We start from the raw sequence: 16,784 nt of genomic DNA, 5'->3' as shown, positions 1-16,784 counted from the left end.
AGGGTAGTTGCTCATTTCCAGAAAGACATTATAAATAAGGAAAAAAATAGCCTTTTGTGACATAAAAATGGCTAGGTTGACCTGTAGAGTATTTCACATAAATGAACATGTGGACAGTAATTGCAATAGCCCCACTTCCTGCTTGCTGATCCACTAATTAGTTAAAAGGATCAAACTACATACTCTATTAAAGTTACAAGAGTACAATTTAGATGGCAAGTGAAGAAATGAAAAGTCTTACAACTGAGAATACTTAATTTTGCATAGCAGTTGTATAAATATAGGTGATTTAAAAATTAATCAGATCGCAACGTTGTCTTTTGAAAAGACTAACTTTTGTTCAATGTTGAGAAATATTATTAGTCATTTTTGTCTGTATAGACTTTCTGTTTTAAAAATAAATTAAGCATTGTGGTTTCAAGTATTTCTTAAATATTTTTTGTAGTGCAGTCAGTTGCTGTAGCTATAACATTACTATGATATTCTCATGAAAAATCTTGGGATTATGAAATGTCAATTAATTTTAGAAGCACAATGTCTGGATATTTAAGACAATATAATGGTAATAGTTTTATTTGAGATTAAGCAAATAAATCATATGTTAAAATTAATATATTCTCAGTATTGTAGTTTTCTTTTTGCTAAAGCAATAGTAAACAAAATTTTTTAAAATCATAAACAAGGTACAACATGATACATTCCTTTTAAATAATATAATACTGATACTGTCAGTTGAGAAGTAACTGAAACAAAAAAATGTTTATAGGTACTTGTATGTTTGATTATGTTTCAAGATAATTTTTATCTAGTTTGAAGTAATAATATAGTCATGCAAACAGTTATTTAAAAGCACTTAATGTAGAGGCCAGGCACAGTGATGTGCACCTGTAGTCCCAGCTCCTCAGGAGGCAGAGGCAGGAGGATCATTTGAGCCCAGGAATTTCAGGCTCTACTGTACTGGGATGGTGCCTGTAGATAGCCACTGCACTCCAGCCTGGGCAACATAGCAAGACCTTGTCTCTTAAAAAAAAACAAAAACAAAAGCAAACAAGCAAAACCCACCCTGAACATAAAAGTATTTGCTCTGGTATGTATCTGACATCTGACAATTATTCAACTACTCATACAGATTAAATTACACAGGAAAATATTGCTACATCCTTTAAAATCATTAAGAATGATTAAAATAAAATGTCTGAGGAACTTACTGTATTCCTCATACCACTTGTTTAAACTTGATTTGAAATGGATTTTATTATATAAAGGTGCTTTCACCCTTAAGTTTTTGTTTTGTTTTTATTTTTGGCATAACAAAATGCAATGGCAACAAATCAAAAGAAGCAACAGCCGAAGTATGAAAAATATTCTAATATCTTCTCTGAGGACCCTGAAATCTTATATTCTAGAAATGTTCACGTAGATTGAATATTTTTCTTTTAAAAATGTTATAATTTTAAAATACAGTATTTGGTAGAAAAAGGGAAGAATATTGGGATAGATATTCACTCATTTAAAAGCAATAGTCCTGTATAAATATTCATATTGTCAATATTGTTTCAATTGTTTTACTTCTGCCAGCTACAGAAACCCTAATTCAAAGTGCTTAAATTGTCATTCTACAAACAGTTTAGCAACGTAAGTATTGAAAGTTTTTAGTATATTTATTAACTGAATGACCGAGAGACTAAAGAATTTTGATCTTTTTCATATGATGATGAAGGAAAGTATAAGTATTTTAAAGATTTGAACTGTTTTGAAAAACGTTTAAAGTCTAGTAGCTATATTGTCTATAAGACAATTGATCAATAGTACTGCTCCTGAGAGCTGATTACAGATGCAGTTGGCCCTTCACAAGGGGCTGCTAAATGAATGTTAGAAAAAAAAGTGTTTAGTTATTTTTGAAAATTTTGTGCATTTAAATTAATGGATTCTGAGAAATACATTTTGGAAAATTAGTTTTACATTTAGGAGACATAGTTGTCTTTTTAAATAAAAATACTCTTCCTTTTAAAAAACCTAAGCAAACAGAAATCCCTACTAAATTTATCTGTATTAAGTTTAAATATATGTTACATCCTTATTCCAATCAACAAATATTTATTAGGTGTTGACTATATGCCTGGTCTCTTGGGGCTAAAATATAATTAGCATACATCTCGGAACTCAGTTGCTGGAATATGTGGTAAGACTGTACCTTCAGAGAGGATAAAGATTAAGATCAGCTACAGGAATCAGGGTAGGCTTCAGTAGGTAAACTTTTGAATTGAAGCTTAAAGGCATTACAGGATTTAGTTGGCATTGCTGAGAGGTGAGCACCTCAGAATGGGCGAATTTGTCTTTGTCTTCACCATGTTTGCAAATTTATATTGTTTGGGCATTTTCTTTGAGCTTACATTAATTGATTCAACTTATTAAAGGAAATGCATTTAGTTTTTTCCCCCCCCAAAATCCAGAAGCCTAGTTTTCTGCACAGTATATCTTTTTAACCTAACATTTTATCTTTTTTAATGAATTGCAGTAAAAATGACTTGAAGGTTCTATTGAACAGATCATGTAGTTGATGTGAATCCTCAAAATCCAGTTTTCAATGTTATTTGTAAGTGAAAGGTAAGGGAAGATCATGAAAGGTTGAAAACTTATGGAAAAAAGATTTTTTTAAAAAATTTATTATTATTTATTAGCCAGGTGTGGTGGTGCACCTGTAGTCTCAGCTACTTGGGAGGCTGAAGGATCGCTTGGGCCCAGAAGTTGAAGGTTGCAGTGAGCTATGATGACACTACTGCACTCTAGGTTGGGAAACAGAGCACTGAAACCCTGTCTCAAAAAAAAAAGAAAAAAAAAAAGCACCAGTGAATAAAGTGAACTCTTACCACCATTTTACTGCACTGGCATTTTGCTTTTTTTTTTTTTTTTTTTTTCCACTTTTGAGATATTCTCTAATTTTCAAAAAAAGTGCTAAGATGCATTTATCTATTTAAAAATTAAGGCAAATGGAATTAATTTGAATTTCAGGTTTTTTTTTTTAGAATTTTGTAGAAATCATTAAAATTGCAGTAAGGTTGGCATGTTAAAATATCAACAAATACCTGGGATTCACTCCTCCAGAGTCATCTGGTTTATTAACAATGGTTTTGTCTTAGAAATCTCTCTTTGATTTTATAAACTAAGATAATTTTTTGTTCTGTTATTATGAATGCATGCTGCTCTAGTCCTTCAATAAGCCCATCACTCATTTTTACTGTGTCATACTTGGGCACTTTTTCTACAGTGTTAACATTGACTTGTCACATGTGGTCAGGTGTGGAATTTTCCACTTGTGGTATCATGTTGACACCCCAAAAGTTTCAGATTTTGGAGTGTTTTGGATTTCAGATTCTCAGATTAGGGATTCTCCACCTGTACTTCATTCCTTTTTAGGAGTGCATAATATTCTATTTTATGTATGTATCACAGTTCATTCATCTGTTGATGGACATTTGGATTGTTTCCACCTTTTGACTATTGCGAATAGTGCTGCTATGAATATTCATGTATAAGTTTTTGTCTGAACACCTGCTTTCTGTTCCTTTGAATATATACCTAGGAGTGGAATTGTTGGGTCATATGCTAATTCCATGTTTAACTTTTTGAGGAAGTGCCAAAATGTTTTCCATCGTAGCTGCATCGTTTTACATTCCCACCAGCAACAATGTATGAGGTTCCAATTTCTCCACATCCTTGCCAACACTTATTTTCCATTTAAAAAAATCATACTTGCAATCTACTCTTAGCAATTTCCAAATATACAACATATTGTTATTCACTGTAGTCAGCATGATGTACAATAGATCTGTTGAACTTATTCTTCCTGTTTAACTGAAATTTTATATTCTGTGACCAATATTTTTTCATTTGTTTCAGATGTGTTCATAATTGTTCATTTAAGTATTTTTATCATAGCTGCTTTAAAATATTTGTCAGATAGTTCTAACATGTGAGTGTTGGCATCTATTGATTATCTTTCTTTTAATTTGAGACATTTCTAGTGCTTGGTGTGACAGTAATTTTTGCTTGAAACCTGTACATTTTTGTTTTGTATTGTGACACTGGTTTTTATGTAAACCTTCTGTTTTAGCTGGCTTTCCTTGACACTACTCCAGTAGAGGGAGGGAAGCTGCAGACTTTTTACTGCAAGGTGGATGTAGAAGTCCAGGTTCCCCACCTGGGGGTGGGGCTCCTTGTTACTGATGGTTGGGGAGTGCCAGCTCCCCATGTGGTCCTCACTGACATCATGGAGGAGGCCTGTTGTCTCTGGGCAGTGGTGAAAGTTTTGAGTTTCTACTGGTCATTACCTAATACCAGTGTGAGAGACACGGGGGCCAGGGGTGGGGGCAGGCAGGGAGGCTATTACTGGCTGGTAGGTAAAAGTTCCAGATCACTACCTGGTGTTCTTTGACACTTCCTTAGGGATGGGTATTGGGTGCCTCATTAAAGCCATGAGAGAGTGGAATTCTAGGTTAGCCACTTGTTCTTTGTTTGAGTGCGTCAGGGTGGAGCTACAGTTTTTTCTGCAGTGTTTATCTAGAGGTAGAGTGGTTATTTTCTAAAAGTTTTCTGTCTTACTAAAAGCTACCTCTTTCCTGACCCTTTGGCTAGAGAGAGCAGACTCTTCTTGGAACTTTTTTGTGTGTGTCCATTGGTGTTTCTAGATTGCTGGCTTCTTTAGCTTGAGGTCTGAAATACAGGAGGCCAAAAGAAAACCTAGGGAATTTACCATAGCATCATTCCTCAGGTTCTGAATTCTCTACCCAGCCTGCCTTCTTTCTACCTTTTAGAGTCTTCTTCTTTTTTTTATTTCAGGATATTATGGGAATACAAACATTTTGGTTACATGTTATGACTAGAGTCTTCTTAATATTTGTTTTATATACAATGTCCAGGATTTTTAGTTGTATTTAGAGGGAGGAATAGACAAAAGTACTTCTACTACATCCTCCCAGAATTAGAAGTCTCCATATGAGAAATTTGAAAACACAAGGACATGTTAGTCTTTAGAGGAATGGCATCATTATGTGACCTCCGGAAAACTCCACTTTACACTTGCAAAAGAATGAGAGTGAAAAAGGGAAATTTTAATACATTATCCTTATTATGAAAAAAATTTTGACCTTGTAGGTCCCTGAAGAACTGCTGCCCTAAATTATAGTCTATCCAGGGACCTGAAAATATTAATCTTGACAATATCAATTTTAAAGCAATTTTTGTTAGATACCTATTGTTCTAGTCAAGCCCTGATCTAAGTGCTGGGGATATATTAAAGAGCAGTGTATGAGATAGACAAAGTCCCTGCCCTCATAAGCTTTGAGTTCTTTGAGTCAGTTGACTTGACAACTGAATGAAGTAATGAGTTTTCTATTTGCCTAAGCTAAGTCCTTACATTCATGTCTCAGGATTTGTCAGGGTGTGCGTAGCTGTTTATTTACAGCAGGCGAGGCAGTACAGCTGTGGTTATTGATAGAAGTTCCAGCTACTGAGAAGACTGTGGTGCCCAAAGGCAGTGGGATGATGGAGGGTGGATTGCAGTACTTCATTATAGTCCAGATAGCATAATTTTGTAGATTATTTCTCCTCCTTCCTTCCCTCCCTTCCTGTCTTATTCCCTTCCCTATTCTCTCCCCTTATTCCTTCCTTCTTCCTTCTTTTCTTTCTTTCCTTCCTTCCAATTTGACTTGTATGTAGACTGCTTTCTCAGATAACCCTTCCAATTCTTACTGCCCTTTCACCCTGGTGAAGTTATAGCCTCACACTTCATTATTCATTTTACATATATATTTATATATAAATACATATTTATATGTAATAAATGTCTACATATTTATATACCAAGAACCTGCTCTAGTTCAGACATAGTGCTAGGCACTAGCAATAACACTAAAAATTGCACATGAAGCCCATTAGTCTTAGAGTAAGAGTTGGAATATTTTAGTGTCATGGCTTAAAGAGATCACTCACTGTAAAGCAGGCAATATAGAGCTTTCACGTCCCTGAACATTCTAGTTTCCAATTTTAACTGGCTTTAACAATTTCTTTGTGTTAATCCACCACAACATTTAAGAATGGATTGACTTTGAAAACTTTCCCACCTTTTCTACCACTCCTAGCATCTAACTTATAAAAATAGGACTTGACTTGCCTTTTCTTGAGGCATTACTATTTTTTTTTTTTTTTTTTGAGTCAAGAATCTTGCTCTGTCACTTGGGCTAGAGTGCTGTGGTGTCAGCCTACCTCACAGGAACCTCAAACTCCTGGGCTCAGGTGATCCTCTTGCCTTAACCTCCTGAGTAGCTGGGACTACAGGTGTGCATCACCACACCCAGCTAATTTTTTATTTGTACTAGAGACAGTGTCTCGCTCTTGCTCAGGCTGGTCTTAAACTCCTGATCTCAAGCTATCCTCCTGCTGTGGCCTCCCAGAGTGCTAGAATTACAAGCACGAGTCACTGTGCCCAGGTGAGGTATTGCTCTTAAGGAAAGTCTGATATTAGGCATCAAAATATGCTAAGTATGGCTATAATTGGAAACTATTTTTTTTCTTGGCCTAGGAATATCAGGGGTTCAAAAGTAAATATTGTCAACATTCCTTAGACTCTAAGTAACAGCAACAAACAAATATTGTGCAAATTACAGTTTTGGAAAGACAAGTACAATACAATTAGTAAGGCATGAAAACCAGTAACAAGTAACTGAAAGGAAGAGGTAAAGTAATTTTTTTATTTTAAAGGGAGAAAGCTGAATTTTTGTGTTTTGAGTTTCCTATTTTTAAGACACCTGTGTCTCACTTGCTACAATCACAAATTCCAACTGTGAATAATGGAAATCATTGTATGGGTATAAACAGTGTATCGACTACTCTTTTCAGTCTATAACACACCTTCCTTGTTGACACCAAAGAGCAATGAATGAGGCATTTTATTAAAACCTAGGCTTGTGCTTCTAATCAAAGGTCACTAGTTGGCTCTCACTTTCAGTTTTAGATTTGTCTATGTTTGATCAGGGGGGCAGCCACGAAATTATTATGACAAAGACTTTGTACTAGTCTGTATCTGTCTGTTGAAACTTGAAAGTCTTTGGAACTGTGATGCTGACAGCATGTGAACACTGCAAGAAAGTGCAAGCTGTGTAATGTCTTAAAGAAACTTTTAAGTATCATCTTCCTTTTGTGTTGTTTGAAAGAGTTTCAGATACTATTATGGTACTAGTGAAAAGGTGTTTTATTGATTAAAGGAGATTTTTTTCCCCTAGCAAATATGCATTAAGACAGTCTTCCTATTACTTTTTCTGTTCACTCCCTGCTTTATACAGCAAGTTCATTAACATGCAGATATGCAGTGATTGAAGTCAGACTGCTTTTTACAGTGGAGTTGTCTTGATATAATGAGCTCCTCTTTAATGTTCAAAAAATTGTTGTTACTTTCTAAAAGGGGTTGTTTGTGAATTTCATTAAATTTAATCTTCTCTTCAAACAATTTCAGCATTGTTCAGTTTACTACAATTAAAATGCTTTCTGATGCTAAAAAATCACTTTTTACAGATGTATCACAAATGTAAGCACTGTGAGAGGGGCTTTGTTTTTTACTTTGAAAGAAAAAGCTGCTATTTAGCAGAGAATTCTCATTTTTTAAATTGGCGTTCCGTATGGAAAATCAGAAGAGGGTACCCTTACTGTATTGCTAAACAGGCTAGTTTGCTCATGAGGGTTATGTTTCACAACTAGTTCATTCTATCCCTGGACTAAAGCATTGGTCTAATCATAGTTGAAAAACAAGGGCCTTAACCTTGCTTTCTCAGTTTACTAGAGTACAACCCCTTCATTTTTAGAATATTGAAAGTCTTGAGAAAGAACAGATATAGTGAAGTTAGGTTTCTGTTTTGGGCAAAAGTTCTCAAAGGGATGAATGAGAAACCTGACTAAATTCTCAGTAGCAGAGCAGTGATTATTGTTCATAGTGAATAGCTTTGTTCTTTGTAAATTATCCTTTCACTTAGGCCCTGGTCAGTAGGACTTGAATGGTATGAGAGCAATCCTTAACATCTTTTGAAGACTGGGCACAGAAAGAGGTAGAATGTCTTTCTGGAGAATATCTGGCAGATGGAAGGTTTAAAAATTTCCAGGTGGTATCCAGGAAGTTTTCCAGGTAAACCCCAGGACAATTGGTTTATGAAGGCAGGGGATTGGAGAGTTGAGAATACATTACTTGATATCTTAAAGTTTTTTTTTTTTTTTTTTACCAGAAATTAGTTTATAGAGCTATCCAAGTCCTACTATGATCGCTGCTCAGAATAATGTTCTTACAGGATGTTTCTTCCTGTTTTAGTTTCAGAGGCTATTTACATGATGTCAAAACATCTAGTTAAGAAGTCAAAGGTTCTTGATAGTTGGAAAAATGGTGTAGAAAAAATATTTTAGATGTTTGACTGGTTTTTGAAATTGTGCTTTGCCTTCTTAAGGACAGAATCAGTATCTGAAACTTAACAGGGGTCTTTAATAGACTGAAATAATCCTATCACCAAGTTGGCCTTTATAAGTCATTATGAGGTAGCTATAACAAAAGGGCTTATCAAATACCTTCATCAAAATAAAAGATACACTGATCTGAAAAAGGAGCAATTCTTGTACTACATAAGGCATGAAATACTTCTGTAGCTTTGTGGGAGCTAATAATCATGATAACAATATTACTGATATTATAATTTATAATAACAATAAATGATAATAGTAATAATGTTGCCAATATTATAATTTACAATTATAAAGGTAACATTTTCAGGTGAGAGATAAGACTATTTGAAGTAGATACCTAAGAAAATTATGTGTAAGCAAAGGGTATTTATAGAATGGCAAACAAAAGAGTTGTGGAATTTTATGTTTAGATGAACTTTCTTTGGAGATTGCCAGCTCTATGTTTTTTTTATTTTCCTGTGGTTGCAAGGTATCTTGCATTTGTTGTAGTTGTTTTTTTTTCTAATTTTTAAAAAATTTAAAATTTTTTTTAAATTTCAGCATATTACAGGGGTACGAATGTTGAGGTTACATTATGTTGCTTTTGCTCCACCTGAGTCAGAGCTTCAAGCATGTCCATCCCCCAGACAGTGCACATCGCACCCATTAGGTGTGTTTATACCCATCCTCTCCTCCCTGCCTCCATCTGCCTGACGCCTGATGAATGTTACTACTGTATGTGCACTTAAGTGTTGATCAGTTAATACCAATTTGACGGTGAGTACATGTGGTGTTTGTTTTTCCATTCTTGTGATACTTCACTTAGTAGAATGGGCTCTAGCTCTAACCAGGATAATACAAGAGGTGCTAGATCACCACTGTTTTTTGTGGCTGAGTAGAACTCCATTGTATACATATACCACATTTCCTTAATCCATTCATGTATTGATGGGCACTTGGGTTGTTTCTACATCTTTGCAATTGTGAATTGTGCTGCTATAAACATTCTAGTGCAGATGTCTTTTGTTCTTTTGGATAGATGCCCAATAATGGGATTGCTGGATCAAATGGTAGTTCTACTTGTAGCTCTTTGAGGTATCTCCATATTACTTTCCATAGAGATTGTACTAGTTTGCAGTTCTACCAGCAGTGTATGAGTGTTCCTATCTCTCCGCATCCACGCCAACATTTATCATTTTGGGACTTTTTCATAAAGGCCATTCTCACTGGAGTTAAGTGGTATCTCATGGTGGTTTTGATTGATATTTCCCTGATGATTAGAGAGATGCTGAGCATTTTTTCCTATGTTTGTTGGCCATTAGTCTGTCTTCTTTTGAAAAGTTTCTGTTCATGTCCTTTGCTACTTTTTAATGGGGTTGTTTGATTTTTTCTTGCTGATTTTCCTGAGTTCCGTATAGATTCTAGTTATCAGCCCTTTATCGGATGTGTAGCATGCAATTTCCTCCCATTCTGTAGGTTGTCTGTTTGCTTTGGTGACAGTTTCCTTGGCTTTGCAGAAGCTTTTTAATTTGATCAGGTCTCATTTATTTATTTTTGTTGTTGCTGTGAGTGCATTTGGGGTTGTCTTCATAAATTCTTTGCCTAGGCCAATGTCTGTAAGAGTTTTTCCAACATTTCTTCTAGAATTCTTATAGTTTCATGCCTTAGGTTAAAGTCTGTTATGCATTGTGAGTTGATTTTTGTGAGAGGTGAAAAGTGCAGATCCTGTTTCAGTCTTCTACATGTGGCTATCCAATTTTCTCAGCACCATTTATTGAATAAGGATTCCTTTCCCCAGTGTATGCTTTTGTTTGCTTTGTCAAAGATTAGATGGCTATATGAGGATGGTTTTATATCTGGGTTCCCAGTTCTGTTCCCTTGGTCTATGTCTCTGTTCTTGTGCCAGTACCATGCTGTTTTAGTTACTGTAGCCTTGCAGTATAGCTTGAAGTCTGGTAAATTGATACCTCCCAATTTGTTCTTTTTGCTTAAGATTGTTTTTGCTATATGGGGTCTTCTCTGGTTTCATACAAAGCATAGAATTATTTTTTCAATAAAAAATGATGTTGGTATTTTAATAGGGATTGCATTGAATCTGTAGATCACTTTGGGTAGTATAGACATCTTAACAATGTTGATTCTGCCACCCCATGAGCATAGTGTGGTTTTCCACCTGTTTATGTCCTCTGCTATTTCTTTCCTCAGTGTTTCATAGTTCTCCCTGTAGAGGTCTTTTACCTCGTTGGTTAAATATATTCTTAGGAATTTTATTTTGTTTGTTGCTATTGTGAAGTGTATTGAGTCTTTGATTTGGTTTTCAGTTTGATTGTTGTTGGTATATGGGAATGCTACTGATTTCTGTACATTAATTTTGTAACCTAAGACTTTGTTGAATTTGTTATCACTTCCGGTAATCTCATGGCAGAATGTTTGGGGTTTTCTAGATATAAAATCATATCATCAGCAAAGAGTGAGAGTTTGACCTCTTCTGCCCCCATTCTGATGCCCTTGATTTCCTTCTCTTGTCTGATTGCTCTGGCTGGGACTTCCAGAACTAAGTTGAATAGAAGCGGTGATAGAGGGCAACCTTGCCTTTTCCAGTTCCAAGTAGGAATGCTTTCAATTTTTCCCCATTCAGTATGATGTTGGCTATGGGTTTGTCATATGTGGCTTTTATCATTTTAAGGTAAGTGCCATTTATGCCTATTTTGTTAAATGTTCTTATTATAAAAGGGTGCTGAATTTGGTCGAATGCTTTTTCTGCGTCTATTGAGAGGATCATATGGTCTTTGTTTTTATTTCTATTTATGTGGTGAATTACATTTATAGATTTGTGTATGTTGAACCACTCCTGCATCTCTGGGATGAAACCCACTTGGTTGTGATGGATTATTTTTTTGATAAGCACCTGAATTTGGTTTTTCAGAATTTTTTTTGAGACTTTTAGCATCTATATTTGTAAGGGATACTGATCTGTAGTTTTCTTTTTTTGTTGCGTTCTTTCCTGGTTTTGGTGTCAAGGTGATTTTGGCTTCATAAAATGTGTTGGGGAGGATTCATTCCTTCTCAATGTTGTGGAATAGTTTCTGTAGGATAAGCACTAGTTCTTCTTTATAGGTCTGGTAAAATTCAGGTGTGAAACCATCTGGTCTGGGACTTTTCATTTTAGGAAGGTTTTTTATTGCTGCTTTAATTTCGGTACTTGATATTGGTGTGTTCAGGAATTCTATTTCTTCCTGATTGAGCCTAGGGAGGCTGTGTGTTTCTAAGGATTTGTTCATTTTCTCTATGTTTTCAAGTTTATGTGCATAGAAGTTTTTATTTATTTATTTATTTCAGGATATTGTGAGAGTACAAATGTTTTGGTTACATTTTATATCTTTGCCTCACCCAAGTGAGGTTTAGAGGCTTGCCCTTCCCCTCTACATTGCACACTGTGTCCATTAGTTGTGAGTTTACTGCCCTCCGAAACCCCTAATGCCTGGAGAATATTACTACCATGTGAGCACCATAGTGTTGATCAGTTAGTGCCAATTTGACAGCAAGTACATGTGGAAGCTATTCCTCCGATCTTGTGATACCTCACTGAGGATAATGGGCTCAAGCTCAATCCAGGAAAATATAAGAGGTGGTAGGTCACTGTCGTTTCTTTTTTTTTTTTTTTTTTTTTGAGACAGAGTCTCGCTCTGTTGCCCGGGCTAGAGTGAGTGCCGTGGCATCAGCCTGGCTCACAGCAACCTCAGACTCCTGGGCTTAAGCGATCCTACTGCCTCAGCCTCCCGAGTAGCTGGGACTACAGGCATGAGCCACCATGCCCGGCTAATTTTTTGTATATATATTTTTAGTTGGCCAGATAATTTCTTTCTATCTTTAGTAGAGACGGGGTCTCACTCTTGCTCAGGCTGGTCTCGAACTCCTGACCTTGAGCAATCCACCCGCCTCGGCCTCCCAGAGCTAGGATTACAGGCGTGAGCCACCGCGCCCGGCCCTGTCGTTTCTTATAATTAAGATTCCATTAAATATGTATACTAAATTTTAATAATCCACTCATGAATTGATGGGCACTTGGGTTGTTTCTATCTCCTTGCAATAGTGAATTGTGCTGCCATAAACATTTGGGTGCAGATGTCTTTATTATAGAATGTCTTTTTCTTTTGGGTAGATGCCTAATAATGCTATTGGTGGATCGAATGATATTTCTATTTTTAACTCTTTGAGGTATCTCCAAATTCTTTTCTACAGAGTTTGCACCAATTTGCAGTTCCACCAGCAGTGTAAGAGTGTTCCCATTTCTCCACATCCTCACCGGCATTTGTTGTTTTGGGATTTTTTGATAGAGGCCAATCTCACTGGAGTTAGGTGATATCTCATTGTGGTTTTGATTTGCATTTCTCTAATGATTAGAGATGTTGAGTATTTTTGTATATGTTTGCTGGCCATTATTCTGTCTTCTTTTGAAAAGTTTCTGTTCATTTCCTTTGCTCATTTATTGATGGGGTTGTTTGATTTTTTTCTTGTTGATTTTTTTAAGTTCTAGATAGATTCTTGTTATCAGGCTTTTATCAGCTGTGTAGAGTGCAAATATTTTCTCCCACACTGTAGGCTGTCTATTCACTCTAATGATAGTTTCCTTGGCTGTGCAAAAGCTTTTTAATTTGATTACATCCCATGTATTTATTTTTGTTGCTTCAGTGATTTCTTTGGGGGCCTTCCTCAAAAATTATTTGCCTAGGTTCATGTCTGAAAGGGTCTCCCCAACATCTTCTAGAATTCTTATAGTTTCATGCGTCAGGTTTCAGTCTGTTATACATCTTGAATTGATTTTTGTGAGAGGTGAGAGGTGGGGATCTAGTTTCAATCTTCTACATGTAGCGATCCAATTTTCCCAGCACCATTTATTGAAAAGAGATTCTTTTCCCCAGTATCTGTTTTTGTTTGCTTTGTCAAAGATTAGATTACCATATGTGGATGGTTTCATTTCTGGATTCTCAGTCCTGTTCCAAAGGTCTCTGTCTCTATTTTTATGCCAGTACCATGCTGTTTTATTTACTATAGCCTTGTAGTACAAATTGAAGTCTGGTAGACTGATACCTCCCACTTTGTTCTTTTGCATAGAGGTTTTTATAGTATTCATAGATGATATTTTGTATTTCGGTGGTATCAGTTGTAATTTCTTCCTTTTCATTCTTGATGGAGCTTATCAGAGTCCTTTCTTTTCTGCTTCTCATTAATGTAGCAAGAGGAGTGTCAATTTTATTTTTTTAAGAACCAACTTTTTGTTTCATTAATCCTTATAGTTTTTTTATTATCAATTTCATTTAGTTCTGCTCTTATCTTTGTTATTCCTTTTCTTCTGCTGGGTTTGGGGTTGGTTTGCTCATCCTTTTCCAGTTCTTTGAGACAATTCATTGGATTGTTGATTTATGATCTTTGTGTCTTTTGGATGTAGGCATTTATGGATATAAATTTTCCTCTCAGGACTGCTTTAGCTGTGTCCCACAGATTTTGATAACTTGTGTCTCCTTTATCATTTAGTTCAAAGAGTCTTTTGATTTCTATCTGAATTTCCTCCTTAATGCAGTAATCGTTCAGGAAAAGGTTGTTTAGTTTCCATGACTTTGTGTAGGGATGAGTGTTTCTATTGGAGTTGATTTCTAATTTTATTCCACTATGGTCTAAGAAGATGCATGCTATAATTTCTGTTTTTTTTTTAAATTTATTGAGACATGCTTTGTGGCCAAGGATATGGTCAATCTTAGAGATGTCCTATGAGCTGATGAAAAAAACATATATTCAGTGGTTTTTGGGTAGACTGTTCTGTAAATGTCAATCAGGCCCATTTGTTCTAGAGTTCTGTTTAAGTCCATTGTTTCTTTGTTTATTTTCTGTTGGGAAGATCTGTCTTGTTCTGTCAGAGGGGTGTTGAAGTCCCCAGCTATTACTGGATTGCTGTTTATCATTTTATTTAGATCAAGTAGGTTTGCTTTATGAATCTGGGTGCACCTCAGTTAGGTGCATAAATATTTAGAATTATTATGTCTTCTTGTTGAATTGTATCCTTCCCCATTATATAGTGACTATATTTGTTTTTCTTTACTTTTGTTGATTTGAAGCCCAAGTTATCTGAAATTAGAACTGCCATGCCAGCTTTCTTTTGGCTTCTGTTTGCTTGAAATATTGTTTTCCATCCCTTCACCTTGAGTCTGAATGCATCCTTGTGGGTTAGATGTGTTTCCTGAAGACAGCAGATACTTGGCTTTTTATCCATTCAGCCAGCCTATGTCTCTTTAGTGGGCAGTTCAAGCCATTCACATTTATTGAAAGAATTGACAAGTGGGGCAGATTTCTGTTCATCCTATTGAGTGGAACTTTGTTGCTTTGTTTTCTCTCTTGAGTCATTGTGGTATCTGGCCTTTGACCTTTAGCTTTTGGATGATTTTACACTGGTGAGTGTTTATTGTGTTGATTTGTATGTAACACTGTTCTGAATACTTCTTGGAGGGCAGGTCTTGTCTTGATGAATTCCCTCTGTCTTTGCTTGTCTGAGAAGGTCTTTATTTCTCCTTCATATATGAAACTTAGTTTTGCAGGGTACAGGGTTCTAGGCTGGGCATAATTCTGTTTGAGAAGAGTGAGAATGGGGCCCCAGTCTCTTCTTGCTTGTAAGGTCTCAGTTGAGAAGTCTGCCATTATTCTGATGGGTTTTCCTTTGTAGATTGCCTCCTTCTTTCAACTTACAGCTCATAGGAGGGCCTCTCTCATGGTTATTTTGGCCAATCTGATGACTATGTGTCATGGTGTCTTCCTGTTTGCAATGAATCTCTCAGGAGTCCTTTGAGCTTCTTGTCCCTGGATATCTAGATTTTTAGCAAGGCCTGGAAAATTTCCCTCTATTATATCCTTAAATAGTTTACTCAACCACTATGTATTTTCTTCTTCACCCTCATGATGCCTATAATCCTCATGTTAGGCCTTTTACATAATCCCACATTTCTTGTAGGATTTGCTCTTTTATTTCTCTGTTCTATCTCTGCAACTGACTTATTTAATCGAAAGGTGTTATCTCAGTCTCTGAGATTCTTTCTTTTGTTTTATCTACCCTATTCTTGAGGCTTTCTACTGTGTTTTGTAATTCCTTGAATAAATTTTTCATTTCCAGAAGCTCTGTTTGATTTTTCTTTAATATATCAATTTCTTTAGTGAATTTTTCTTCCAAGTCCTGGATTTTTTTTTGTGGTTTCTTTGTGTTGGGTTTCCATTTTCTGTTGCATATCATTGAGTTTTCTTACAATCCATGTTTGAAATTCTTCTGTCATTTTAGTGTTCTGGATTTGGTTGATACCCATTGCTAGACAGCTGGTGTTCCCTTTTGAGGGTGTGTTTTCCATTTGATTCTTTGCACTTCCAGTCTTTTTTTGCTGATTCCTTCCCATGTGGATCAGCTGTTGCTTCTTACCTTTAGATTTTCATTTAGATAATGACACGCCCAGTTTAGTCTCTTAGCCAGTAGGTGGTGTTTGTGGGTGCAATTTGATCACACCCTGTATGATGAATCAGTAGATGCAGAACAAGGGAGTGCAATAGACCTCCCTGTCGATAGGTGGCACTTGCTGGGAGGAGCAAGCTGTAGTGTTGTTTTTGGGTTCTTTAACCAGGTCTCGTTTCTCTGGAGAGGGACTCTAGTGCCTCAGGTGGTGGGCAGGACTCTGGGACTTCCAGGTGTGTTCTTATTCTCCACCTCAGCAGGGGGCGGGTGAGGGAGTGAGACTGGTCGGAGCTGGGTTGGGTGAGCCTGCCCTCAAGCTACACAAATGCTTTTAGCAAGGGTCAAAGGTCTGTTCTCTGCTTATTAGCAAAGCTTCCAAGGTGGACTGAAATGGCCTCACTCAGCCAAAAAGTCTGTGTGTGGGGGTGGAGCTGTCTGAGGCCTGCAGTCTGGTGCAGGTCTTGTTCCTTTCCACCCTCCCCTGTACTGTGGTTTCTCCCGGGCCTCTGCCAGCAGGCAGGACCGCAAGCCAGTGGAGCTCCTCTGACTGTGATGTGAGCTGGGAGGTTCCCTGCCCAGGATTGCAGCCTCAGGTGGGAGTGCAGCCTTCCCATGGGAGGAGTGTTGCCCCTCAAGCATGCTGTAGCTAGTATCCACTCTGATATGCCCCTGAAGGCATACACACCTCAGGAGACCAGTGCACAAATATCCCTTCTTTGTGATCGAGACCTGGGTGTATGGGATCTGGCCTGCAGGTCTATTCCTCAGGCCTGAGGATCAACCCCTGACCCTGCCAGGGAGAAGAGTGCTGGTCTCAAGT

Source organism: Lemur catta, chromosome 7, assembly GCF_020740605.2.
Source record: "Lemur catta isolate mLemCat1 chromosome 7, mLemCat1.pri, whole genome shotgun sequence".
Classification (NCBI taxonomy): domain Eukaryota; kingdom Metazoa; phylum Chordata; class Mammalia; order Primates; family Lemuridae; genus Lemur; species Lemur catta.
Note: the sequence above shows the minus strand (reverse complement) of the source record.